This window comes from Lycorma delicatula, chromosome 2 (genome assembly GCF_047948215.1).
Source record: "Lycorma delicatula isolate Av1 chromosome 2, ASM4794821v1, whole genome shotgun sequence".
NCBI classification, from domain to species: domain Eukaryota; kingdom Metazoa; phylum Arthropoda; class Insecta; order Hemiptera; family Fulgoridae; genus Lycorma; species Lycorma delicatula.
In genome coordinates this window covers 237,590,707-237,616,938 of record NC_134456.1, presented here as the reverse complement: position 1 = coordinate 237,616,938, position 26,232 = coordinate 237,590,707, and the positions used below count along the sequence as shown (strand labels likewise).

General features: G+C 28.3%; 1 protein-coding gene and 1 long non-coding RNA gene across 5 annotated transcripts in view; one reads left to right on the top strand and one right to left on the bottom strand.

Annotated features, from left to right (window-relative positions):
- The window catches only part of LOC142319776 (uncharacterized), a 53,607-nt gene extending 27,627 nt beyond the window's left edge, over positions 1-25,980 (bottom strand). The window contains exons 1-3 of one of the 4 annotated variants that reach the window (XR_012755269.1): positions 25,715-25,980; positions 20,494-20,585; positions 4,179-4,245 (exon numbers count right to left, since the gene is read on the bottom strand). The gene's annotated coding sequence lies outside the window, so the exon portion shown is untranslated. Of the gene's footprint in view, positions 1-4,178; positions 4,246-20,493; positions 20,586-24,184; positions 24,308-25,714 lie in introns of those variants that run through there. The other 3 variants (XM_075357446.1, XM_075357447.1, XM_075357448.1) reach the window with 3 other exon arrangements.
- LOC142319777 (uncharacterized) overlaps positions 1-26,232 on the top strand; it is a 180,695-nt gene that overhangs the window by 55,385 nt on the left and 99,078 nt on the right. The window lies entirely within an intron of this gene.

Below are 26,232 nucleotides of genomic sequence, written 5' to 3'. Positions count from 1 at the left end.
AACGATCTGAAAAACTAAAACGGGCCGAGAATCCTTCTTCTCCATACTAAAAGTACTACTACACCTTGACAACAAAACCGCAAATTTAATTAAGGAAACCCTCATTAAGATATACTCCAGATTTAATCATCTGGATTACTATCCGTGATTAATCATCAAGGGAGTACTATCGACCCTTTCGAGATTAAACCAAGCGTACAAGGAAACGGCTTCTCCCCGCTATTGTTCAACTGTGCCCAAGAAAAAGTAGTTAGAGAACAGAACCGAAAGATCCATAATGGAATTCGACTAGGAACAAGAAACAAAGGTATCAAAATTAACAGTTTAGCCCTCGCAGAGAGATATGACCCCGTTTGCTGAGACATGGGATGAAGCCAAAGAATAGACTAAAACTTGAAGACCAAGAAGCGAAAATAGGTCTCAAAATCTTCTTCGAAATGACCAAAATAATGGCAAATATCAAAAACCCACCGAAGCGACTTAAAATTGGAGAACAAAAAATAGAAATAGTCAAAGAATTTAGATATCTAGGAGAATGGATCGGTTGGAATGCCCTCAAGAAAAAAGGCGATGGAAACCAGAAGAAACAAACTCGAACTAGAATTTCGACTCGCCAAATACACCCACAACAAAAAATGTCTATTCTGGAATGCAAAAAACATTAGAACACGGTAATCAAACCGAAAGCTCTGAATGCAGCTGGAACATCCATCACGGCCCGATCGAAAGACTGGAATCAAAGAAAGGAAAATGTTAAGAAAACTCCTAGGCTCAAAATACCAAAACAACAAACTGATCCTCCTTGAAAAACGAAAACCTATTTAAAAAAAAACTACAGACACAATGAGAAAAAGACGAATCGATTTCTTGATTTCTGAGGATACATTCGTTGAATGAGCTCAAATAGACTAACCAAAGAAATCTTTGATTATTTCCACAACAACAAAAAAATTCAAACCGGATTGGTTTAACTACTGAGAAAAAGATCCAATGGCACTCTACAAATCACAGAAACCATGTCCTGGAAAACCCGTCAATACAGTAACCAAGGTCAAGAAAACAAGGTTCCAAGCCAAAACCAAAAATAGTTCCAATTCTCCAAAAAAGAAAGGAAAGTATGTTCGGAAAGAATGAAACAATACTGGGCTAAAGAAAGGCACGAATCACAAAAAAATCGATCTCAAAAGGTCAAAATGCAAAGAAAAGACCCGGTATCCAAATGTTCATCCTTACTGTAATTTTCTTTAATACAGAGTTCTGTATCATAACAGTTAACAGAACTATTTTCATGTAACCGAAAGCAATTTTCTTTTTTTTATACGGGAAAGAACTTATTACTGTATAAATTTCCCATTTTTTATAAATTACCGAATCATTTAAAAAATATTTTCCATCTTTTTATTTAAAATACAGATAAAAGATTTTCTTTTGCGTAGATAATATTACTCTTTTGATAAATTTTTAAATAATAAAAATGAAAAAAAGTTTAATCTTCTACTTTCTATTCGGTATATATATATATATATATATATATATATAAATAATTTTCACGATTGCATCCTGAATTGTGAATTATTTTGTAGTTAGTTTTACAAGTATTGTAATCGCGAAAAATTTCAGATTTTAACGGAAATATATATTTTGATTAGTTTCGGCGTGACGTCTGTACATTTTTTGTATCTCGCATTACTCAAAAACGAATAGCCGTAGGTTGAAATTTTGGATTTAGAATGTTGTAACATCTAGTTACGCACGCCTCCCCTTTTTCATTGTACTCGGCTGAGCCAAAAGTGTACAAAAAAGCCCAAAATCAAAAACAAATTGGATTTTGGACTTTTTCTTAACTGCAGTAATAAGCCCTTATTGAGAGTTTTTCAACGATATATCATAAGTGGTACTTATTTTCATTGGTTCTAGAGTTATAGCCAAATAAAATTTTAATTAATGAAATATTTGGATCTTAGGGGAAGGGACATCTGTTCGAATCAGGCTTTATCTCCTTTTTTGTTAATTTAAATATGTTGATTTATTAATAATTACTAACCTTTCAATGTAAAAAAATTTTACGATGTATAAAAAAAAATATTTATCTGAAGTTATTAATGAAATAAAATTTTATGTACTTTTCATTTTTGTGTACTTTTACACGTTTAAAAAAAAGTGTATATTTAATTTAATAGACGTACAAGGAAGTCATGTGGTTTTCGCATCAGATTTTTTATACTTATATCTTTATGTATGTATTTAACTTAAAATTATTTAATTTGTTTATATTTTATACAATTGATATGGTATTTAATCGCATCTTTTTTCTCGTTATTTTTTTAAAAATTAATTGTATATTTTGTGATGCTGCTCTGATCAAGGTTTAACCATGATTTACCTAGATCCATCGAGGTAAATCCTGAGCCAGTTTTTTTCTTTATCAATAGATTAGCATATTTACTCGTTCGTAACGTGATCTTTATAATGTATTATTATGTGTGTGTGTGTGTATATATATATATATATATATATATATAAATTGTTTTTTGAAGTATATTGACTAAACGCTTAACAATATTTTTCATAAGAGGTGGTATTTGTATCAAAAGGAAATCCATACATGAAGGTATGAAAGCGTAGCAAGTGATGGAGAAAAGAGTTCCTAAAATCAATCCGTTGGTTTCTCTCTACGCGTTGACTTTTTAAATCAGAGAAAAAGTAATCAATTATCGACATTTTAAATGTTCGTATATTTTTAAATTAAAAATTAAATAATCTCTATACAATGTTTTTTTTTTTTTTTTTACGGAATAACTGTTAATATTATAAAAGAAAATAAGGAATTAACAAATAAAAATCTACACATAATAATAAATTACGATAGAAGAAGATAAACGAATTGGCAAACTTTCATGAGCCAAAATATTGAAAGTGTAATTATTTTGACGTTATGTTTAGAAACGCATTATGCATCTGGTTTATACTGTTTGTGCATCCAACATTCCGATGACGATATAAAGCTGTTCGTTGAGCGAGACCTTGGCTACTGTTTTTTGATGTTGAGAAGGTCGTCAACTTGGCAACACCCAAAATTACAATAAATTAAAAAACCAACTGTCGCAATAAGTACGTCAGAAGGGCGGATTTCCAGTTTTAATTAAAAAAGAAAGGATACTGTACTGCTGCAATGATTTTTGAAAATAATATTGCTTTGGGTTTTTTATTTTTTATTTCATGTGTTGTTATATAATACTGTGAGGTACTGTATATTTTCCCAACAAATCTTATATATACTCGTATATAAAAAGGAATGTTTGTTTGTTTGTCCCGTATGCGTTCCTATACTACCATTCATCCGGTTGCGATGAAACTTTGGCGAGTTGTGCGCATGCTCGCGAAGGTTTCTGAATTAGTTTGGAGCCGCTAGGTGGCGCTGAGGTCGAAATATTTCGAAAAATTGTATTAATGGTCCGATTTGGCTCATATTCGGAATTTTTTCACGAATTAGATACGTGAAAAGAAAAATTTTTGCAAAAACTATACCCGCTAGGGTACTAGTCGTGAAAATAACCGTTACATTTATATCATGATACCCTAATACCGATAAATTCAAGTACGGACGCTTTTTTTTTTCAATCCTTTCTATTATTACTTAGTAAACTATGGAAAAAAAAAATACTAACATTATACTTCAAATAATGTTTTTAGAAAAGTTCTATGAATTGCTCAGCTTTAGCGGATGTTTTTATATGAATAAAGACGAAATAGAATAATAATTTTTGGAAACTCTCAATTGTATTTCAAAACCATCAACAAAACGATAAATATATTTATTTAAAAAAAAAATTATTCCAAAATTAGTCTATAATTACATATTTTATTTGGCTAAGATAGTTTTAACAACAAAAAACGATAGACCAAAAAAAAAAAATAAATAAAAACTGAAGTCAATGATATTAGATTCGGCCAATTTTCTCCTCCAACGAATTTAATCTTTCCGGATTTAAAGCTTTAAAAAGAAAACATCATAAGTTATATTGAAATTTATCTTTTCATTTAAAGATTCTTTCTGGAAAACCTGTTACAAAAAAAATCCGAAATATTGTACCAAACAGATAAAGCTGTCACAGTGTATGAATTAAAGTAAAGGGTTTAAAAATAAAAGTATACACCGGAAGATCTTTTTAATAAATTTATTAATGTAAGTTTTTTGTTTCTAAATTCTTTAAGTCTTGTAAATATTTTTCCTAAGGAAAACACCTGAAACACAACAATTCTCTTATGTAATTTATTTTGTATTATTAAAATACTTTCCACCATTATATGACGATACATTCTCCAAAAATATAGGATTGATTTCTATGTGGTCTCTTTAACACCCCTATCGGTCTTACTGATGTGTACTTTTTTATAATAGATTATGAACTCCACAATTAGTAAAAGAATAAATAGATTTTTCTTTAAGAAAAACAGATCTGATTTTGAAGACAATAAAAGTATTATCGTTTGAGTTGAGCTTTGTCTCAAAGAATAAAATAAAATATCTACAAGTTGATAGATACATTTTTTAAAGCAGTATTCATATTTAATACAAAAATTGCATTTTAGAAATTTCCTCATGAATGGATTTCCTTGCGCCTGTACAATTAATTACATTCAGCTAATTTTGTTTTTAATTTTCATAATAAATTAGTAAATTTGAGTGCAATTATAAAGGAAAAATTATCGTCTAATAGAAAGAAATTTTTCAGAATACTTCCTGGAGGACCACTTTAAATGGAAGTTTGAATTTTCTAAACCTAAGAAAATCTTTTATAATAATTTTATTTTCCCTCCATTCTAAATGGTGTAAAATTTTAATGAGATTTTTATTATTTACCTCTTAATCTATAGTATTTATAGATAAGAGATACACGGAAAGGTTGTGGAGAGTGTATGTTGCATCTGTCGACCTAGGTGTAGAGTTAGATGGGATAAATTACTGCTAATTTTGAAAAAGAAGGGAGTTGACTAGAAAGAGAGGGGCCTAATAAAAGAACTGTACTACAACGAGAAAATAAAAGTAAGGGTAGGAGATGAAATGACAGGAAGAATAGGGATTGAAAAGGGAGCGAGGCAGGGATGCTGCATGTCACCGACACTGTTTAGTATATATCTGGAACAAATAATTAAATGGTGTCTGAATGGGAAAAGAGAACTAAAGATTGAGGGAAGAAGAATAGAATGTATGTTTTGCTGATGATATGGTGATACCGGCAGAGAGTACAACTAAACTAAATAAAATGCTTGATGACTTAAATGAAGTTTGCAAAAGTCAGGATATGTGAATAAACAAATAGACCAAATGTACGGTATCAGGTGGAAAAGAGGAGAGGATTGAGATTAAGATAGGAAATAAAGTTTTAGAGCACGTGAAGTAATTTCATTACTTGGGAGCTTTATAACCGATGATCTGACTTGCACAGTAGAAATTAAAACAAGATTATCAAGAAGTAAGCAGGGATTTAATAACAAAGGAAGACTGCTCTGCGGAAAGTTAAACTTAGCATTAAGGAAGAAATTAATGGAATTTTTTATTTGGAGTGTGATGTTCTACGGAGCTGAAACATGGATGATGAGAAAGGCAGACAGAAAATGAATCGAGGCTTTTGAGATGGTGGGTGTGAGGTAGAATGATAAATGTCATATGGCAAGACCGTGTAACAAATGAAGTATTTAAGAAGAATCGTGATTGATTATAGGAAAAGGAAATGGCTAGGACATTGTATGAGAAGCAGGTGTTTACTAGTGGATGTGATAGAAAGCTTGGTGAATGGAAAGAAAGATAGAGATTTCAAATGATAGACGGGATTATGGAAAATATGTGAAAACAAAACAAAGAGGTTAGCAAAGGAGGTTAACAAGGTGGAGGAGCAGCTGTGACAGGACCTGCCCTAATGGCAGAATACTTAAAATGAAATCTATAGTAGAACAAAATGTGGACCTGGAAAATAAGGTAGGAATTAATCAAAATTAAAATAAACTTAATCAGTATGATAACATGTAATTAAAAATTAGCCTTGTTTCAGTGCATTTAACTATACTAGATCGTGGATACCGGTGTTCTTTGGTGGTTGGGTTTCAATTAACCACACATCTCAGGAATAGTCGAACTGAGAATGTACAAGACTACACTTCATTTACACTCATACATATCATCCTCATTCATCCTCTGAAGTATTATCTAAACGGTAGTTACCGGAGGCTAAACAGGAAAAGAAAGTTAAGTTAAGTGCATTTAACTATCGCAATCTACAATACAAAATGTCAACTTCACAAAAGTAAAATCAGTTTTATAAAAATAATATTAAAAAAAAATCTTCATCGTAAAATAAGTGGTTAGATCACACTTTTTTTGTGGAACCACACATATTCCGGTACTAATGTGTGGTTTGTTGTAACCTTTTCTTTATTTTTTCACTATCTTTTTAAGCCCAATTTTAGTACTGAAAAAATTTTACGGTCGGATAACCTTCTTATTCCATCTACTAGAAAATAATGTTTAATAAAAATGATTAATGTATTATTATTATTATTATTATTATTTGGTGTAGATTATTGTATTTATTAGCCAACTTTAAAAAGGAGAACGTTTTCAATTCAGTTCGTACGTATGTATATACAAAACTTTTCATCACCAATTTTTGTGATTTTATATTATTTTGTAGAGATGATCCTAAATAGGTCCGATAAAATTTTGGTGGCTCGAGCAGTACTTTTTTTTTTAACATCAGGAACCACCGATAAGTATCGGTTCAGAGTACGAGATGAGGACAATTTTTGTAGCGTGTGAAAATGTCATGTCCGACCAAGAGTCGAACTCGGGACTTCCGAATGAAAGACTGAGACGCTACCACTCGCGCCACGGAACGCCGGCAGTCGAGCAGTACTGGACGAATAACAAAAATTAATCTCATTAGTACATTTCCACTTATGTACGTCAATTTCTCAGAAACGATTTGAAAGTTTTCCAGGATTCTTTTTTGGTTTGTTAGAGAGAGGATGGTCCCACAGTATTTTCAATCGGTACCGCGTAATATGGAGAATAATAGTAGTTTTCATAATTTTCTTTCATATTTATGCACTATTTATTCCGGATCGGAAGTACCGACTACGATGATTTAAAAAAAAATTATTTGTTTTAAACAGAGTTGTCCTGCAATGAGCCGATAAGATTTTGATCAGATACTGGGCCATTAAGCTAGTGCTAGCTTAATATTTTCTTTCCTACATTTAAACATTCTTCCAGGCGACCTTGCCTATTATTCTCCGTTTCTTTCGCACGTTTTCTTAAAAGAAAAGCGTCTTTGGTTAGTCTACCTCTAGTTTTTACAGTTAAAATGTTTAAATTTTCGTGTTAACAATAAAACGTAAATGAAAAGAGAAATAAAACGTAAACGTACTGAAAATGCGAAAATGGAAAAATAAAAACTTAACTCACCGGTTTGGTCTACTGGTAAATTTGTCGTCGTAAATCAACTGGTTTCTACAAATTTACCAGTACAGTTACATTACGCTGATAAGTCGCTAATGACTAATTGTTGATGCGACGATAAATAAAAGTATTTAACAAAAAATATAAAAAAAGTGATAAGTAATTACAAAAAAAAAAAAAAATACAATGAAATTGTAAATCGTACAGTAAGTCTCGCAGATATCATTTCTTTCGTTGAAAAACAAAGATTTCTGTTATATAAATAAAACTTTTTAACAAAATGATACTGATATCAAAAAAAAGAAGGTAAAACACTACATTTCTGTTATCAAAATCTGTTAATAATTTAGAATTTTGTTTAAAAAAATGCATGTTAAATATATATAATGGACAGTAGATATACAATAATAGATAATAAACTATGTTTAAGCGTTCCATATAATAAGCAAAAAGTTTTAAAAACTCTTGCCGGCTCAGTTTCATTTATTAAACAACTAATAATCATATGAAATGTATTATTTCTGTAAACGTGAAATGGATTACATACAAATGAAATCGGGCCGGTAAGAGTTTTATAACAAATTTTTTATTTTTGCTTATTATATGGAACGCTTCAACATTGTTTATTATCTATTTGTTGTATATGTATTGTCTATTATGTACAACAATTTGAGCAGCAGAACAATTCATCGGTTGTAATAATTGTACACTAAATATTGCCAGATAAAACAACAAATGGATAATTTATACTTTATTCACATTTACATTAATTACACATTTATAAAACATTAAACTTTCTGATTAGTACAGATACATTTTCACGTTAATCGGTTGACATTGTAGAAGAAAAGTAAGTATTCATATACAACAGCTGATTTAATAAAAATTAAATCAGCTGGCTCATTAACAAATAAGAAGAATGAAGAAAAGAAGAAAATGACAAAGCAAGAGCAAGAGGACAAAGAAAATAAATGAATCTGAATATACTGCCCGTCAAAAAAGAAGTTCTTTTTTCTTATAATAACACGAGAATATCAATAAGTTATAATATAAGGTACATAAATGTTATATTAATAAAAAATATAAATTATATCATTAATATGATTCAGTAATACAAGATAAACCAAGTATATTGTTATAATACAATTGAGTACAAAGTATATTTATTTTACCGTTTTTTATCAATATAATATATAATACTGATCACAAATCAATGACAATGTATAAGAATAGTAGTAATACAATAAGAATAATCATAATGCTCAGAATATTAATAACTGTGAATAATATATATATTCTTGCACACCTGTACTTATAATCTATAGCGACTAGGATTTCTTTAAATGTGTTGTTCGTGATGCAGGAGAAGATGTGTCCAAGGTCTGAATAACCATGGTGCCTTTGGATAGAAAGTGTAAATAATGATGACTTATTGAACATTTAGTGACTTATTGCATCTAATATAATATCTGTTGTATGTGTGTGAATGTGTGTACATGTTCTATATGTTTGTGTTATCTTTGTATGTGTCTGTGTCTAGTATGTATGTACATGTAATGTAGCATAATAATTAGTCTGAAGAGTAGAGTGTTAGAAGAGTATATGAGTAAGATATAAATATACAGAATATTACAATATATAACATTTATGACCGTAATATAAATAATAATTTAAAGCTCATTAATAAAATACAATAAATAAATTACAATAATAAAATATAATATCAATCGATAAAATTATTTTAACAGAGAATAATTATTTTATTCTCAATTAGTAACATGTGAAGTATTTTTTTTATTTTAAATAAATAATATTCAATTAATTATCAGATACTGGCAACAAACACAACTTATGCACAGGTCTTCGGAGTTGACCATTAGCAAGTCTTTAAATCAATGACTCGAACTAATTGGTCAGGGCTTGGATAAAATTTAATGATAATTTTAAATTTCCATTGCATTGGTGTGCAGTTCTTTTCAGAGATTAATACTAAAACCACAATAGACAGATCACATGAAGGAAAACGCCATTTATTTCTCTGTTGGAGTTAATGAAGGTAGTCCTTAGACCATCATTTCCAGATGGATTGGATGAATTTCTGGAATAAATGCCAACGACGTAGGCAATTAATTTTAATTTCTTTGTAATCAGGTTCAGATAAAGACAAAAGTGGACAACCAATAAGAAAATTTCCAGGCAATAGTGGTTCTGGGTCCCTATGATCTGTTGAAACAGTAAAAATGGGATGAGAATTAAGACAGGCTTCAACCTGTGTTAAAACCGTATCCGATTCTTCAAAGTTCAAGATTGTTTGTTGTACAACACGACGTAGATAATATTTTACATTTTTAATTATGCTCGCCCATAAGCCACCAAAATGGGGTGAAGACGGTGGAATAAATGACCATGATAAATTTTGTTTGGTTGAAAAGACTTGAATGTTTGATTTTAGATTTTTTGAATTAAATTCTTGGCAGAATAGAAGTTGGAAACATTATCGGAAAAGATTTGGGTAGTAATACCTCTTCATGAAATAAATCTCTTGAGTGTTGCTATGAATAGCTGTGTAGTCAAATCAGAGACTAATTCTAAATGAATTGCCTTAGAACTGAGGCATATAAAAAGTGCGATATAAGATTTACGTATGGCCTTGGGTTGCTGCCCACCATGACTAATTGTAAGTGGACCTCCATAGTCTATTGCACAGACAGAGTATGGATGGGAAGTACTACTCTGTAAGGTGTTAACTGACCTAATTGTTGAACTTGAGATTTTGCGTTAAAACGAAAACAATTCAAACGTTTATTAATGATTGATGAAACACTTGTTTTAGCATTTGAGATACAGTATTTCTGGTATAATGAATGATGGGTTAATTGTATACCAGAATCTAAGAGACATAAATGCTCAGCAATATTTAATTTAGTTATATTTGCCTTAAGAGTATATGATAATAGGATGTTTAGCTTGATAATATAATAAAGAGTGTTGTAATCTACCTCCCACTCGTAATAGTCATAAGTCATCCAGAAATGGGTCAAGTGAAATGATTTTACTTTGGTTAGAAATAATTTGATTAGTCTTAAGTTTATTTCATCACTAAAATGTACATGTTGAGTCTTTTTATGAAAAGGGTAAGAGTTTGGTTTAATTCTGACAATGACCAGTGATTTAAGAATGTGAATAAATCAGAAACAATAGCTGAATGGTTACGAGTTGAATTTAATTGGACGATTTATCTTAATTAATTCAGTTAAGTGCAACTGATTGTATAATTTATACCGTTGAGATAACATCATTGTAGATAATCTATCATCCCAATTAATTTTAAATTGCCATAAAGATTGCATAAAACATTTATGACAGAAAACAATAGGACCTACTGGTCCTAATGGGTCAAATACTCCTGCATAGAGAGAACAACTCTTTTAGTATAAATCTAAATATTATTGAGAATAAATCCTGTAGGACAACAAGCCCAGCTAATAGTGTATCATTAAGAGATAAACCATTAGAGATTTTAGCTGAACCATTGAAGACAACTCGCATTTTAGTAGTTTTAGTAGTATTTGTAGGCTTAAATATTGGGTGGTGAGGTAAATAATATATATCTGATTCATTAGTTAATAAATTGCCAGAATTAAGTAATGATATACAACCTAATCTTAAGTATTACTGCATAAAGGTGAAATATTCCTTTTTAAGATTAGAATTGTTGCATAATCTTCGTTCCACATATAAGAACCTATTTTTAACATTAATGAAAGAATTACCTAGTCGGAGTTTATCAGATTTATGTGGTAATGAGATGATAAATCTGCCTTGATTGTTTCTAGTTGTATTATGTTTGAAGTGTGTTTCACATGCAACAGTTTTATTAACTAAAACATCAGAATCAAGTATAGCTGAATGATCTAAGTTATTGTTGCTTACAACAGTATTTTTATGTTTAAATTTAGTAGGAAGACAACTGCTAAGAATATATCGTAGCTTAAACTCTTGAATGTCGAATAATTTTACTAGTTAAAATAAGATTTAAATAAAATTGGGCTCCGATTAAAATATCAGTTTTATTTGATATATTAAATTTAAGATCTGCAAAGAATTAATTTTGAGGTAGATTAAGATGAGAAGTTTCAAATATATGTAATGGAAGGTTATTACTTATGTCTGGCAAAGCAGCAGAATGAACTTTGAATGAAAAGTTTTTGTATCGTAAATGCAATGTAAGTACTACACTATAATCGGATTTGGCTGATGCATTATTTATGTCTGAAATAGTAAAATCTTCTTTATTGAGGTGAAGTCCCAATTTGCGTGTAAACTTATGCGCATAAGTTTAACTAACTGCTTCAGTCTATCAAAACTAACACAAATGAGAATGACCAAAAAAATCATGTACATTACATACATCAGTAGATAAAATACATTTGTTGTTTTAATTCTGAACAATAGTCACTATTACTAAATATATCGTTACTTAATTTAGAATCGATTTTATCAGTATGAACAAGCATTGTGTCTTTGCTGACATAAATCACATAAGTTATTAGAGCAACATTGATTGTTACTATGACCTTTGTGAAAACATATGAAACAACAATTATGTTCTAAAAAGTTTCTTCTTTCATCATCGGATAAATTTTAAAAAAAATTATAGAATTTTTGTAACTAATGACCGAGCTTACAAAATAATCAACATTTAAAGTTAGATGTAGAATAATAACTATAAATATGTTGTTTATGATTCTTGTTAACATTTGAAGTGGGATGTTTGCGATGAGATTTAAATGCATTGTTGTAATGTTGTCCTTTAACATTTCCAGTACTGAATTGTGAGGTTGTAGTACATAACTAACATTTGCCATGATGTATCATCTGGCGTCAAGAAATTCTAGCAATGCTTGAAAATTTGGATAGCTAATCTTTCCTTCCATAGTTTGGCAGTATTATAATCTAGCCTTGAGGTTAGAAATTGAATTACAATGAATTCAAATATGTTAACTGGAAGTTGCATCGCTTCAAGTGAGTTAACAAATGAAGAAATGTCATTAATGAATTTAGATAGATCTAACGATTCTCTTTTTAAAAAAATTACTTTTAAAATCCGATTATCAAATTGTTTTATCAATAAATCTAATGCGATTCTATAATTTTCATTTGTTATTGGAAGATTTTTAACAATGTCTCTTAGCGCTTCATCTCTTAGCGACGATTGTAAATAATATAATTTTTTAATATTTGTTCAATCTTTTCAAGCGTGGATTAAGTCATTAAATATATTAAAAAAATGAGGATATTCAAAAATGTCACCTTTAAACAATGGTAAATTGATAGGTCGCAATTGTAATAGTTTAATAGCTGTGTCTACAGAATGTTCTGAATTCTTTACTCTATGTTGACTACCTAATAAATGTTGCAACGTACATTCTATGTTGCATAAATTTTCTTCGACCTGTTCTCGATCTAAAGCCAAACTATCATCATCAACATCCATTTCAAATTTTGACTGAATGGAATCATATTTGTGGTGCAATTCAAGCAGATTTTGTAGTCTGACTTTTTTTTTATACCCGTACACTCCCATAAGTTAAGTAAAACTCGGCCCAGGGAAGCGTCCTTAAACTCTAAGAAGGCCTCCCTACCCATCAGCAGTTGGGGCCTCCTGGTTGGATCTTTTCCCTCTGCCTGCCTCCAAAAATTCCCAGGAGGGGATAACCAGGCCCGACTATGTCGTTTCCCTCCACCAGGGACCGGACCTCGGTCTTAAATCCTGCCAGCCTCTAACCGCCAGGGAAGGGAACTAGGCCCGACTATGCCGTTCCTAGAACTCCATCCGGCGGCCGGGTCTCGGGTCTTTTATTTCCCGGTTCTAGTAACCTCGGAGTCCGCACCCGTTCACCGGAATCGTCATACCTGGGCATGCCGGTTATCGTGGATGGTCGTAATACGACTTGCAAAGCGTGTTTGTCACTTTGTGACGCGTCGAATTTGTCCGCGAATGTTCCACTTCTTATAATGAAGACTTTAATTGATGTTCTTTGTCTTAGTAAATTTTCTGTATTCATAATGATTACAATAACTAATACGGCCAAAAAAACAAAGTAAAACTAAATTACACAAATATATAGACAACGGTGTTAACTTAAATTACGAACGCAGTTTCAATGTAGTGAAGAAAACTCCAAAATAATATTTTCGTTCATTCATAATTTAATTGTTGAAAATCGCCGATGAAAATTGGATTTGCCAAGCTGCAGTGTATTTATATATAACAATATTACAACTTTACATATAACTGATAATATTTCATATAATTTTTTTATTATACGGATTATCTATATTTTTTAAATATCCGCTCCGGAAGACCAAAATTAATGTACGACAATTTCAGCCGCGGAGTAATTCTTTCGTTGTGATAATTGTATACACTTAATATTGCCGGATACAACAACAAATGGAATATTTATACTTCCTTTATTCGCATTTAATTTAGTCATTTTAGTTAATTACGCATTTATAAAATATTAAACTTTCTGGCTAGCACAGATACGTCTTTTATGTTGATTGGTTGACACTCTGAAGGAAAGTAAGTATTCATATATTAATAGTTCTAACGATAATTAAAATCAGCTGGCTCATTAACATATATTTTAGCATGTATTTTTTTTTTTAAATTCTAAATTTATAACAGATTTTGATAATAGAAATAAAGTGTCTGACCTTTTTTCATATCAGTATCATTTTGTTAAAAACAGTTTTATTTATATTACAGAAATCTTTGTTTTTCGGCGGAAGAAATGATATCTGCTAGACTCTTACCGTTTACAATTTCATTGTAATTTTTTTGGATATCACTACGTTTTGTTAGATTATTCTTTTTTTATTTTTTTTAATGAATTACTGATTGTTATCTTATGGATTTATTATTAAAATTTATTACCTTAGAACAAACAAATTGAATTTCACGGCCAATTTTTTTGTTGGTTTGTCATGTCATTTCCTTCATACCATATTTTTCCTTTTTTAATTATAATGATCTTCGCGAATGGAAGATCCGTGATAAAATATTGCATTTATCACGCGTTGTAAGTGTAACCCTCGATTTTTATCGTATCCGTGGACACATTTGTTATATTGTTTTAGCTGACCCGGCAATGCTTCGCTATTGCTAGATCTGAATATATATATAGATTAAATGAACGCAAATGAAAGTTTGATAAAATATTCCCTCTTTCCCCTTCCACCCTCACCACTTTCACTTCTTTGCAAAAATATTTCTTTTTACTTAACTAATTTATATTCTGAATATGAGCCAAATCGGACCATAAATACAATTTTTCGAAATATTTCACACCAGCGCCATGTAACGGGTACAAACTAATTCAGAAACCTTCGCGCGCGTGCTCACAACAACTCGCCAAAGTTTCATCTCAATCGGATGAGTGATATAGGAACGCATACGGGACAACCAAACAAACATTCATTTATATATATATATATATATATATATATATATGTAATAAGATGAAATGAACTTTTTTTTATTTCTCCATCAATTAGTTCAACTATTTGTAACTATAGAATAAAAACTTTACCGATCGAATTTATTTCTGTTTTATTTATTCCTTTTTTTAATGTAACTAGTATAATCTCTTATAAACTAATACTTTTATTTTTTTTTTAAAGAAGTGATGGGAATTAAAAAAATTGTCTTCAGTACTTTCATTTACATAACAGCAATTACTATTAAAACAACCTGTAATATATTTTCTCTTAAATTTTATTATTTCAAGTACATTATCAAGTTTTTGTACGCTACGTAATACTATCAAGTACTGCTATCTATCGGCGCGATTCGTAAAGTCACCTTAAAAAAATGAAAAAAAAAATTACGTATTCGAGTCCCGCGGTTCATCAAACGGAAAAAAATCGTTGTCTAACAAAATTCGAGGTATTTTTTTAAAAGTATTGTTTGTTACAAATCTAACTGAACTGAAATATAATGTTTTCATACTTAACTTTTTAATTTTTTTTTCTCATTTTCATTTCACTTTTAGAACTATATACATAGTTCATTGACTTAGCTCTGGACTCTTACCGTCGAAGTTGTAATGAACTTTGTGATGTTAAAAGTCAATGAATATATATATATATATTGAATTTAGTGCCAAATTGCCAAACCGCTCGCTAATATAATCTAATTTCGTAGATTTTGGCATATTCAGGATAACCATTTCAATATTATTTTTTTACTTTTTGCACGGTGTTATGGAATAATAAAGTGATATATATAATAGAAACAATGTACTAAATTCATGATAAGGAATAAAATTAAAAATGATTATTTAAATCACGTAGGAATTAAATAAAATGTATAAATGTATAAATAAAATGTATAAACAAAATTATTATTTTACTAAATAAAAATTTAATTCATCTACGTAAAATTCTTTATAGTTTACAAATTATTTTTTTTTAATTCGTAATAAAAATAACAATAAATTGCATTATTTTTAAAACCGTATTGTAATGTTTAACCAGTTAGCATATTTATCTTAACGTACTTTTTCATTCAGTATTTATATAGAATAAAAAAAAATTATCAACGCAATTAATGTAGAAAAAATGGATACATTGATCATGGTTAGTAATAAAATTTTATTTTACGACTGTTATTTAACGTTTCAATTTTCTTTTTATACCTAATCTGTTATTTAAAAAATTTATTTAATCAAAATTAAAGAATAACATATATATATATATATATATATATATATATATATATATATGTTGAGGGATAAATTCAGATCGTAAATGTGAAGATATAAATCGAAAAAATTGCGTAGGAGTTAACAGTAAATATTTTTTGTGAACTATGAAAAAAGAATTTATAATTTACAGGTATTATTATTTTAATTTAATTTTTTTGTCGTTATAAATTAAAAAAAAAAAAATGAACGTAAACTGAATTATAATGGAAATATGTTCACATTAATTAAATATTAATTAGTGATGTGTTAAACATTAAACGTAATTTTTTTTTTCTTTTGAAGCGAGATCAGATAATATGTAAATATTTATGAAAATTAACGTCGTATTAATTAAACTAAAACGTTTCGTGCATATGTTACCGTGAAAAACCAATATCTGGCAAATGTCGATATTCTCCGGTGAATGTCGACACATACCAAATACATCAGTGAAAGACCGAAATATTTGCTTATTCGGACCTTCGCCGGTATATGTCGGCAGACATAGCAGACAAGCTCTGGTGGGGGTCGAAACGATAACTAGAAATTAAAAAAAAAATCACCCGATACCAATCTCTAAGGTAAACAGATTACGAGAAACCCCGTAAATTTTATCAAAATTTATATAATAAATTTTTGAATCTAAACAAGTTTGAGATAATGAAAGTTAGAAGTTAAAATAAATTTAAAAGAACAGTGTGATATTAGAAAAAAAAAGTAGTAATGCAATGTACCAGACTAAAAACTAATGATAAAAGGTTGTTGCTGTTGTAGTACTAATAATAATAAAAGTAATAATTATCCGTCCTCCGAGGCGCGTAGGGAGTAGTAGTCTCAAAATCATACGTTAGAATCTCAGTTAGAATTTTTCATACAATACAGAATTTCTACATTGATACTCGTCAAGCATATTCATCAAGCTTATATGTGCGGTAGATATATCATACAAAATAATTTAGAAATATATATATTTTTTTTTAATTTTAAAAATAAATCTTTACTTACATATAATATTTATATTAACTGTGAAATAATTTTGACTTGTTAGTCAAGTCACACCTACAGTATTAACGAAATTAAGATTTTCGAGTACGGATAGTACTCAAAAAATCTGACATGAACACCACGTGACTTCTCTTACGCCTATTAAATTACATATATACATTTTTAAAAGTTCATAAAATTTTATTTCACTAACTTCTGATTTTTTTTTCATATTTCTTTTATTATATTATTATTTATTGTAAACTCTTTTTTACAATCACAAATTAATTAATAAATCAATAAATTTAAATTAAAAAAAAGTTAAAAACCAAAAAGAAATGAGATCGAATTCGAACAGATGTGTATTCCCCTTGTAAGATCCAAGTATATAACGTTAATTAAAATCTTATTCGGTAACTCTGAAACCGATGAAAATAAGTACCACTTATGATAAGTCGTTGAAACGCTCTCAGTAAGGGCTTATTTATATTGCAGTTAATAAAAAGTCCAAAATCCAATTTTTTGGATTTTGGGCTTTTTTGGACACTCGGTTAACTAGATTGCAATCAAAAGAGGAAGTGCACAACACAAAAAAAAAGGAGATGTTATATCGAACTAAGGGGATGTTACAACAGTCCTAAACCCAAAATTTCAACATCCTACGGTTAATCGTTTTTGAGTTATGCGAGATACATAAGTACGTACAGACGTCACGGCGAAACTAGTCAAAATGAATTGAGGGATGATCAAAATGGATATTTCAGTTGAAATCAGAAAACCGACATTTTTTGCGATCGCAATACTTCCTTTACTTAGTACAAGGAAGTAAAAATAGTTTAGATTGCTAAACTGAATGCTTGCTGAATATTCGCGTAACGCAAGGATTCGTTGTGTTGTATAAATTAACACAGAAACCTTACATTCTTAACCGCAATATCTGTAGTTTAGTTTAAGTGCAACTTATTTTACAATGCGAAACCGCAGAAATGCCAATTGTTGCTGGTTTAGCTGACGATAAGTATATAAATAAATATGTATGCAAATTGTAGGTCAGTGTTAAACACGCCCGGACGATACAAATATGACGTCAGTTGCGTCATTAACCTAGAAGTTGTAAGGTGTAATATAATTCAGTTTACTTATCGCTGAAAAATTAATCGACTTGTTCATTTTTATTATAATTTTAATCTTAAATTTTTCTCTTTTTCAGTTTATTTTTTAGCGGTGTTTTATTTATTAACAGGTTTATAATAGTTTTTCAATAAATCAATACATTTATTCATTCATTCATTTAAATAAGTCACTTCTTACATTAATTTTTTCTTTCTTTTTATTTACATATTGTATGTAAAATTTAATAACAAAACTTTTTTCTCTCTCGATCTTTTCTGTAAAATGAACAGTTATCGAGTTATTTATGGAAATAGGAGAAAAAAATGGATATTTATGCGGTTTTTGTTTTTACAATTTGTTTAATAAAAAGTTAAGCACACCTTTTTCAACCGGCCCGTAACGAAATAATCATTGCTGATGGTATTTCGGAGGCATTAAAGCAAGAATTATTAGTGATCATGTAGAAAAATTCCGAATATCCCGATTTTAAAACAGATACCGCCTGGACTATTAAGGGATGCGAGACAGACCAATATAAAAAAAATCTGATGTGGACAACACATGACATCCTTGTACGCCTATTAAATTACAATTACACGTTTTTTTAAAATGAAAAGTACATAAAATTTTATTTCATTATCACTTATGATGTTTTTAATATATTTTTTTTGTTATTGAATTATTATTCGTCGAAAACTTTTTTTACAATGACAGGTTAATAATTGTTAATGAATTAGTATATTTAAAATAAAAAAAAAAAAAAAAACATTAAAAAAAGGAGATGAAGTCTCCTTTTTTCGGTTCTCCTTCGAACCGATGTGCCGATGTGCCTTCTCCTTGTAAGATCCAAATATTTCATTAATTAAAATTTTATTTACTTATAACTCTGAAGCCAATGAAAATAAGTACACTTATGACATATCGTTGCAAAGCTTGCAATGAGGTGTTATTACTGCAGTTAATAAAAAGTTCAAAATCCTATTTTTTGGGGATTTTCGGCTTTTTGGACACTTTTGGTTCAGTCGATTGCAATCAAAAGGGGAGATGCACAACTAGATGTTACAACAACCCTAAATTCAAAATTTTAACATCCTACGGCTAATCGTTTTTGAGTTATGCGAGATACATACGTATATATAGACGTCACGCCAAAACTAGTCAAAATGGATTGAGGGGTGGTGAAAATAGATATTTCCGTCGAAATCTGGAAACCGAAATTTTTTGCGATCACAATATTTTCGTACAAGGAAGTAAAAAATGTTTCCCTTTAAATTGATGGATATTTAATCTTAATTATTTACATACGTTGGGGAAATTATGAATTATTGTCATTTATGGCGAATATCGAAGGATTCCTTTTGCGAATATTTTTGTTTATCTATCAGATTTTAACTTAAAACGTGGAATTATAAATTATTTTTATTTTTAGGAGAAATATGTTAAATTTTATTTTTTATTCTGTAAACATTAGTTTTATAAATTATAAATAAATACATACTATTATAAAAATAAAAAAAAATTATCACAAAAAAAGATATTCCACAAAAAAAAAGATTGACAATTTAATGAATTTTGAAAGGCTGTGAAATACGACTATATTTTTATCAAAATAAAAATTAATTTTTTTTGTTGTAAATATCTAAAATGTGATTAGATAACATTTATAACTTTTATTAATTAGAAATTGTAATAAATTATTGATTACATAATTAATCTATGTCAATTTTAAACTTAAAATTTAGTTATTTTGTAAAATATTAGCAATAACATATTTAATATTATTAGATAACAAAATAAACAAATCTAATAGACTTTATCACTACGGGACTCATATATTATTTTCGGAAAAAAAATCATACTTTGTTTTTTTTACAAAAAAAACTAAGATTATATATCAATAATTTATTTTAAACACTAATTATTTTTTCAGTAAAATTTTATTTCTTTATTAAGAGACTTTAAAATGAGAAAATAATAATATTGGTTACTGTATACAAACGAGTAAGGACTAATAATTAATAAAGATACGTCTATTAAAAATGTTTAATATATATATATAAGATCTTTTGTACAATCGCATATCTTAAAAGTCGATTATAGTTTATGTCGATTTTAGAACTTAATGATTCTGTTAATAAAATAATAAATAAATAAATATATAAAAATAGTAATAATTTTGATTACCATATTATGTCGACCACAACTTTACGTAGATGCTTTGCTCACTTTGTAAACAGCAAATACAACATTAAGACTCCTTCACGTGGTATCCAACTCTAAAATATGAAAGAAAAATTATTTTCATTTCTAATATTGTACTGTCGACATCATGAAATTAATCATCAATTGTATACTTTTTTCACTGTTTAGCCACCGAAACCACCGTAAGGTATTACATCAGAGAATGATATGTATGAATGTAAATGAATGGAGCCTTGTACAGTCTCAGGTCGACCGTTCCTCAAATGTGTAGTTCATTAAAACCTAACCACCAAAGAACACCGGTATCTACAATTTAGTATTCAAATCCGTATAAAAGTAAGCGCCTTTAGTAGGATTTGAACCTTAGAATTTTCGACTTCGAAATCAGGTTCTGTACTATAGTAATTCTATACTGAATTGAAGATGGTGTAAAACCTTCTTTTTTTTTTGCACAAGACAAACAAAATATAATCTGAAAAATTATCTGTAAAAAATTAATCGGATCGGAGTTGACGGTCAATGAAATATAGATTATTTTATTGTTTGACTTTAAAGATACCTTTTTTTATTTTCAAGAACGCCTTATGTAAGATTTTTAAAAATAACTTTTACGCGATTGAATTACCGTTACATATTTATTTATTTATAACATTTTTTTTATTACAGTAGATTTCTTTGTTAATTGTACAGTTTTAAACAAATTTTTATTAGCTGTTAAACGTTCTTAAAAGTTATTTAAATTAAATTATTTGTTACAATATTTAATGTGTTTATGAAATTTTTTTTTAAACGACTTAAAAAAGGTTATAATTAGATCTCTGCGGTTGAAAATATGTTTTAGCCTTACGATCAAATCAACCAATTATGTTTTTCGTTTTTTTTTTAAAGTTACTTAAAATATTTGAAGTTTTTTAAACTTTTTATGATATTTAAGTATTTTTACGCAAAAAATGAATTATTAAAAAATCTGAAGTAAAAATAATGCTTATTCCCGAGTCCCCAGACCTTAGAATTAGATCATCCTAGCTAATAGTTTATTTTGTATTCCTTTAATTATTTTTATCGTCATATCTTTCTCATCGTTTGTTTTTTGCGAACGAATATTTTAATAATTGCACTGTTTTATATATATATAACGCACATTATAGCAATAAATACTTTTCAACTGTTATTTAAATTTCACCTTTTTGAAGTCATCGCTAAATAAATGTTTCATAAATTATTGAAAAATGTTTTTAATTTGGCACTAATTAAAGAAGAAGAAAAAAATATATATAGCGTTATCTAGACGGGAAAGTAATTCAAAATAAATTTTTTGAAGGGTTTTGTCTGTTTTACAAATATGTTTATTTTTATACTGTTCGGGTTACATAGGTCACCTTTATATTTTACTATGAACAATAAAAAAAAAAAAAAATGCAACGAAAATAATGAGGGGCTAATTATAACATTTACTAATAACACGTGTAATACTTATACAATAATTTAATACGTTTTTTAATATTTCAAATGCGTACGTTGAAGTCACCTAGTGAACAATAAGCGATTCCCCCCTCCACGGCATAATGAAATGAGGATGATATATGCGATATGTAAATGAGGTGTAGTCTTGTACAGACTCGGGCCGACCGTTCCTGAGACGTATGGTTAATTAAACCCCATCTATCATCACAGTACTCCGGTATCCATTGTTTAGTATTCAAATCCATATAAAAGAAACTACCTTTACTAGGATTTCAACCTCAAAATAAATACACAGTACAATAATTAAAAAATGATATTATAAAATATATAATTATTTTACAATATTATATTATTATTATATTACATAATAAAAAATATAGCGATTTAATACGTTAAAAAACAAAATTTATAATTTCAAAACTGATTTTATAAGATTTATTTTTACGACAGATACAGTACTTTTTAGAAGATCCGTATTTTCTTTCAAAAAAAAGATAAATATCGTATAAATAGCTACATAATAATCCCAAACGTTCTGGAAAAGGAAGCGCTAAAAGAGTGAACGCAGAAAATGGCTCTAGTGTTCAACTTAACACGAAATCTATATAATAAATCGCTTTCGTATAACGCTATACTCCGACCTAACAAAACAATTATTCTTCCTGAGGCGTTATATGGCGCTGAGTGTTTGCAAATTTTTCAGATAAAAACCTTTTTAAAATAAAAAAAAAGAATTTTAAGAAACATACATACAGAGTCGATTACCAGGACGGAATTTAAAAAACAAAAAAGTGAAACAGAAATTTATAAAAAAAAAACAGAAAAAATAAAGGCACCATCCGGAGAAGAAAATTCCATTTTTATGGGAATTTATACAGAATGAGTGAAAACAAATTAAAAAAACAAGTATTTAACTTTTATAACAGCAGAACTATTAAAACTTATCGGTTAACAATAGTAGAAAAAAATTTTAAAACTTTAAAAATCTCCAAAGAAACCCTGTTTAAATAAAGACCGGTTTAGAAAATTAATCAAAGCATCTAAGTTTCAAGAGAAGAAGGATTAAGAAGATTGTAGAAAAAAAATGGGCCGAGGAAGAATAAGAAACAACAAAATGAAAAAATATTGCGAAAACAAAAGAAGTTGCAACTGTTAAGCAAACGTGATCCTTAGCGATCTGAACGAACAAAAAAAAAATAGGTTCAAGAAAATAGAATAATTAGATTTGTTCTTGGGTATAAAAAAAAAAATAAAAATAAAAAAGTAGAAATATTAGTTGTAAGATTTGTAAACAAACAATTCAATAAAAAATAAACAAATAACAATCAAGGAAAATGTAAATAAATAACATTTGATTTACCTTTGGTTTAAACCGTAAAACAATAAAATAAGTAAAGTCTAAAACTATAAGGTTAGCAATAAGTACATCTGTACTGTTAACCCATAATTTAATCAATGTACGCTTGTTGCTTAAACTATAAAGCGCGGTAGTAGTTTGTGGTATGGGGTTGCGTTCCAACTTGTCAAGAAGAAGCTGGGATTACTTTTCAAGGTTTTACGTGCGAGTACGTTCGCTAAAACATAGTACATTTTATTATCTTAAAAGTATAAAAAAATTTTTTTATTATTTTTTTTTAAATTTATCATTTTATTAAAAATTAAATAAATTTATAAGTTCGTGCATACATGCAATGTATTAAAGTATAAAATTGATGTAACTTTTTAAATCATATTTTAATTGTTTATAATATTTTAAAAATTTATTAATTTTTTTTTTTTATTTTTATAAAGTTTAAAAATAGAAAAAAATATTTGTATTTTGCATTATTATAAAATAAAATTTATTCAGTTTATTCAACAGTTAAATCTTTGTAGAATTTATAAATTTTATATTTCATATCTTTTCAATAAAAATACGTATAATAATAAAAATATTTTTTATTTAAACAGCAAAACAATTTTTAATATATATATATATATATATATATATATATATATTTATGTTATATTTTTATAACACGTATAATTCATTAATAATAATAATAATAATGCAAAATTTAACAAAAAAATAAATACAAGATAATTAATGTCAATACAAATATAAAATCATTAAAACCAAAATGAACATAAGAATTAATTCTATTTTTTATTTAATTACCCCCACTTAAAAAAAAAGTATAAAAGAAAACTGAAGATACAGAATATTTACCTTTATCAAATTTTGTTGATATTATATAAGTTGTTTAAATATTTCTATTGTCACCCTTCCTTACAAAGAAAATTGCATTTTAAATTAATATAGTTTAAAATATATTTATCTATTTTTAAACGATAATTTTATTAATGATTATTTATTTATTTATTTTTTGCCATAAATTCCAATTGATAAGATTTCATCATAAAGATCATCAATACAAAGAACGCTACTTTAGTTCGAATAACGCACTGTGCGATGGTTGTCTAGCAACTTTGGAAGGGATACAAGCATAAAGTAGATGGTGGGGGATATTCGAGCCTATAGCATTAGCAGGTCCCTGGGTGCAACAACCCCTACAACATTTTGAGTAATGAAAAAAGTGTGTAATGAATATGTGGAAAGTAATTTTTGCAATAAGTACGAAATTCATCATTAGTAAGAAATAAAATTCTACGATATATATATATATATATATAGCTTTTTTTCTTAAAAGCGTAATTTATTGAATGTTTTTTATTTATACAATATTAATAACGATTTTAACCGATTTCAAATGCATAGAACATTTAATAAAATAAAGACAAAATTAAAGTCAATCTTACAGTTCAATACTGAACATTATTTTATATTTTCATTAAAATAATGTTGGATAGAATCTGATGTTCCATATATTGATTAACTTTCCACAAAATTAATTTCATAATCATTAATCGCATTTATAGCTTATTAATATTAAAAATGATGATTTAGTAAGGAACTTTTATTAAATTTATAATTTTCTAATCGTTATTTAAATAAAAATACAATAAGAAATTTATACAAAAAAAAATTAATGATTTTACTCAGAAGTCATGGTGGTTCAAGCGGTTTGGATTCATATTTAGATTCAAAAATAATAATATTAATAATAATTAACAATTAAAACATATCTTTATTATTTTTTTATATCCACCAGAATATATAATAAAATTTTTTAAACTGAACAGATATCCATAATCTTTAACAAACAGCGACCTTATTATAGTTAAACAGAACAAAGGTATATAGGGTCAATGAGCTCTTTGGTGGTAAAAGTGGTGGGGCAGTATATATATATAATTTTGAAAAAGAAAATTATTATTTAATATATCCTCATAATTATTATTAGTAATAATAATTTAATTTATAATCTTTAAATAAAAAAATGTATTTTATTTGAAAAAAAATTGTAACTAAATAACATAATTATTTAACAAACAAAAAATGTATATATATATATATATATATATTAGTAAAATAATTTTAGATGAATGTAAAATTAAAATATTTTTGAGCCTACTCAGAAAACATAATCTGATACTGACCTATCGCATTGTTTTTTTCATTTATAATTCATGTAATGTAATACGTATGTATGTACGTAAGCATTATACACGTATATCGTTAAAAATATTCGGTTTATAACAAAGAAATATATTTTCAATACATAATCATAATAAGAGATATACTTAAAATGTATTCGTTAATGTAAATATAAATTGTATAGACTGATGTTAGACTTACATTAAGAGTATAATTAGATGACCAAACGCAAGCTACACATGACCTATGGTACGACGGTTACTGGTAGCCAGCCGCTCTCAAGGTCCAAACTTTCACTCCCACAGTCCGGCTGACATGAGACCCAAAACCGTCCAAATTATGACGATAAATACATAATGAAATGTTTTTAATTACATAATGTAAATTAATAACGGATAACAGATGACAAATCAGGTACAAACGGATCTCAATCAAGAGCAAAATGAAGTTCTGCTTTGGAACTGTTTACCTCAATAGCTACGAAAACACCCGAAGCGGTTCGTATGAAGCCGAATGTGCCGAAAATCAGTTTACTTGCTGCCCCCCTACGCGTGGAATCAACGACCTACAAATCTACTACACGTGGAGGCATAGGCACTGGTTTCCCGTACAGAGACGCGCGTGTAGCTACGTCAGAAGCAACAATTGTTGCCAACCTAACGCACTGCATTCATCGATTCGAATTATACTCTCTGTTGTATAGTAGTACTCTTGTTCAA